This window comes from Camellia sinensis, chromosome 9, assembly GCF_055761805.1.
Source record: "Camellia sinensis isolate YWXY chromosome 9, ASM5576180v1, whole genome shotgun sequence".
In the NCBI taxonomy this organism is placed as follows: Eukaryota; Viridiplantae; Streptophyta; class Magnoliopsida; order Ericales; family Theaceae; genus Camellia; species Camellia sinensis.
In genome coordinates, this window is record NC_138969.1 from 163,779,051 (window position 1) to 163,783,571 (window position 4,521).

Sequence of the window (4,521 nt, forward strand, 5' to 3'; positions counted from 1 at the left end):
TCATATGTGTAATCTGCTTATTGTCGGGAAGGAATAAGAGAAACGGGTGTGTTGTTTGGGTGCCAAGTCAGTGATTGGTGATAAGAAATAATGGATGTGATTCTTAATCCAAAAAATTTTGTACAGAACCACAAACTTTAAAAATCAAGAAACCATATCAAACAGATGAATTTTGAACTGAAATTTTTATAGTAGATTAATTACATATTGAATTTCATATCAGAATTTTCTTATAATTTTTTGGGGTCAAAATCTATATTAACTGGTGCGTTCAAATCTGTCCAGAAAACTTGTGTTAAAAAATAATTTTGGAAGTGTTGTTCTCTTTGGGTATAAATCCAAAAATTATGAAATCAACGTCATTAGAACCGGTTATGAGTCTAGTTTCTTACATTTTTGGCCTTGTGTTGATTGTTCTGTATACTAAGAGAACCGTCAATTTCTTTAAAGTGCCGTAGAAAACGATCTGTTTGGATATAATAAATTGTAGATAATTATTTGGATAAGCAAATCAAGTGAAACCAATTGGGTTTGAAACTTAGCATATATTGGTTGATATTTTGAGGGTTTTGGAATTTTTCAAACAGCATGGAGTGGGTTTTTAATTTTCAAAGTTAGCGAATAGATTGGGAAAACTTGTGTAAAACTCTGTTTTATCTTAAAGTTACTTTTAGTTAAGTTTCGATCGGAACCCATGTCTTGGGTAATTTTAGACCTCGAAGAACATGAACTTAGGTATTATTTAAGACTAACGATGAGTGGGGTTGAGCTGTGTTAGTGCGCTTTAGTGTGGGGTACTTAGTTTATTATTCCCTTTAGTATTTTTAAATTAGTAGTGACGTGTAATCTTCATACTTGGTTCAGGGCACTAGTTGGACTTTCATACTCTATTCGAGGATTATATTATTTCATTTTCAGGCGAGTAGTTTCATGCTACATATTTTTATAAATGTTCCCCTACCCTGAACTATTGGAAAATTTAATTGTTATTTCAGGACTAAACTGTTTCGATAAATTATTATATTATCAATGGAATTAAATTATTTCGGAAATGTGTGTGAACTTGGCATACTGTAAACTATTTGTTTTGGTCTCATGTTTATAATGGTGAACTACCATATTTTGCGAAACTGATGTGTATTGATTATTGGGACCATCTGTATATTTTAGTCTAGGGAAATTATTCCACTGTGTGTGATGACTCTGGCCACAAGGGAACAGATCTGGGTTGGGCCGTGATGACTCTAGTGCTCAATGATTGTAAGGAAAAGACCTAGGTTAGGCTAGGTGACCTTCAATCGGATCGTCTTAGAGAAAAGGCCCGAGTTGCCACCCTGAGGATGACTCTTAGTTCAGTATTGGATCCAACGAGGCTTATAGCCTTGAGAACTGTGTGGCATGTTACTTGTTATTTCTTGGTATCCAGAAAATTATTGGTGTTCACGTTGTAATCTGTTTTAAGTGGAAAATGTCATTTATCATGTTCATGGGAGACATGAGTATTTTAACTGTTGAACTATGGAACCTTCTTTTTGAAACAGATTCTCTTTACCAAATTGTATGCCAATCTAGTTTCTGTGATATATATCTTATTTTGGAATTGAACCCTATTTTCAAAATTGTATTTACTATCCATGTTGCTACTCACTGAGCTATCAGCTGACTTAGTTGTTTATCATTTTCAGGTGTTAGAAGGACTTAGAGTGGACTCATGGTGTAGCGGGGACTGCAATTGCATGGACCTCTAGGACATTCATTTATTTTGTTTTAGATTGTTATGTCAAGTTTGTGCATACTTCTTTTTATTCTTATTGAGGTCCATTTAGGATTATTCTGATATGTGGGCTGTTTATATCTCATAAGTTTAGATGGTATTGATTACGGTTGGCTTTGCTATTTATACTTGTGACTTGTCACTGGTGGGTTTTGATTTATTTATTTCTGGGCTATCATCACATTTATTCTTTGTGATTTTGGGTTTATGTATAGGCTTACGTGTGCCTTGGGCTAAGTCCCTCTGGGCCACAGCCGGTCATGCCCAGGTTTGGGGTGTGACAATGTCTATACACCATATACAACTTTAGAACAAAGTCTTAGAACCTTGGTTGAGACTTGTGAATCACAATTCAAACTTGAGAGGGCCTTTGGATTGAGTTTGTTTGACAACAAGAGCTTATTCCATTCAAGTGTATAAGCTTACCACCTTCATGTTTTCTTTCATTTCTATCCCTTTCTATCAATTTCTTGTGTTTTTGGTATTGTTTGAAACCATTTCAAGTGTTAAAACTTGGGTTTGAATAGCTACCAAAGGTAGAGAGGGTTGACACCCTTTCTTGCCCCCTATTTCATAGCTCATCCCCTTTGTTTTGTCACTTTTTTTTCTTGGTTTTCAAACTGATTTTCATATCTTAAAAAGGCTGGAAAACATGGTTTAGAAGTCTAAAAAATTGGTGGTTAGAACTCAATTGGAGGTCTTAGGTGAGTAATTAGCTCCTCATCTTTGTATCTAAGTCATTAATGAAGAGAACCTAAGGATATATTGTGAACAAGTATAACAATTGAGCTAGAAATGAAGAGACTTGAGCCATATCATGCATGCATGCACATTTTTTTACATTTTGAGTTGAATTGCCAAGTATTCTCACATTCATGCTTCAATTCCACCTTCGTTTTGAGAGTTTATCATGTTTTGCATCAATTTCCCTTGTTTGAGCATGTTTTGGAAGGTTTAAGTTTGAAGAGATTACACACATGTGCATAATATATCATGAGTTTCAAGTTTGGTTTTATACAATTGGCAAGCTTTTGGGCCTTGATTTAATGAAATGATCTTGAATTCACAATGTTTTCCAAGTTTAGACATGTTTTCTCAAGTTTTTGGCCCAACGAAACAAGTTTGAAGTTTTAAACTTGTGGTTTGCACCTTGAACAGCAATTTGGAAATTCTAGGAACTTGCCTTTCCGCTCGAGCGACAGATCCTGCACTCGAGCGACCACTCTGTATTTTGCACCTCTGCTCAAGCATAAAATGCATGGTCCTAGAAGTTTACATGTTTTGCAAACCGCTCAAGCGACCACTCACATTTTTGACCTTCCACTCGAGTGAATGAAGTTGCGCTTGAGCGAGGCTCATGTTTTTTCAACATATTTGCCTAAGTGTTTTCAAGGGCATTTTGGCATTCTCATTGCACCCTAGGCATTCCTAGGCCATATTTAAGTCATAATAATGAGGATGATGACTAAAAACACACTAAGAACGAAATAGAATAAGTTAACGAATTTCGAGTGTGAGTTTCAATGTGTGTGTGCCTATTATGTTTATGTGGGTCACGCGCCACAAGTTATCTGATTCGTTTGCTCTGTCTGTTCTGCAAGTGAAGCCATCTGTGAATAATAACTTTGTAAAGCTATGTTTACATTTAAGTAATTTCTTATATGATATGATATGACAAGAAATGCTTTGTATTCTGACATGTTATGTTCTGAATCAATGAATGATTGTCTATATATTGAAAAGTATTTGTGGCATCCTTAGCACAAGGCCCAAGCCCGAGGGTAACAATACCGTGGTCTATGAGCACAAGGCCCTTGCCCGGAGATAATAATACTGTGGTCTCATGGCCCTTGCTCGGAAGTAACAATACCATGGCTCAAGTATGTTACAAGTTCCCAGTACCAGAGGTTCCTTTATGGAACTGACAAGTATGACCCTTAATGCTCTAAATTTGATCTGTTAGCGTTATTGGATGTACCATATATGATCAAGCATGAACTCTGATTTCTGTATATAATTCGATCAAGAATATGAATGTAAATTTGTTTATGTTTTTTGACTTGTTATAGGATATCATTCATTCAACCCTTTACTAAGTTATTATTCACTAGGCTTTCGCTCACTATTTATATTATGTATGTAGGTGAGCAAGCGTGTGACCAAGCCTAAGCTGCTACTTGGAGAGTTTTGGTCAGCCAGCTACCATGCCTCCCAGGGAGGTTCCCTGTTGAACAGTCAAGTTTTGTGAATCGTTTCAGGATGTTTTGTTATTTTGTTTTTGTTTATCTGTACATAGGGCTAAGTCCCTTATGATACTACCTAAATGGTGACACATGACGTATGAAAGTTGACGCTATCTATATATATGTATGTTTTAAATTTGTTGTCCCATGTATGTCTACACAGCTCTATAGACATTGTATTTTGTATATTTGCTTCCGCAGCCCCCTTATATTTTGTGATTCTGTTCAGAGGCCTTTGGTAATCCAAGGATTCTTGGTCGATTACAATGCTAAACCTATAGGTACGGCTTTGGGTTGTGACATAAAGGACCAAGAAAGAGTTTGACAACCAAGAAGTTCACCATCTTTCAAGAGGTGAAACTTTTGAACATTTTCTCATATTTTCTCTATTGTTCTGCATCATTAAGTTTTGTGCTTCATTATTGGCTTATTGTAATCTTGTGGTGGGTCCTTATGGATGTGAAGGGAACTAGGATGTAGCCACCCATCCATTGAGTTGATTGT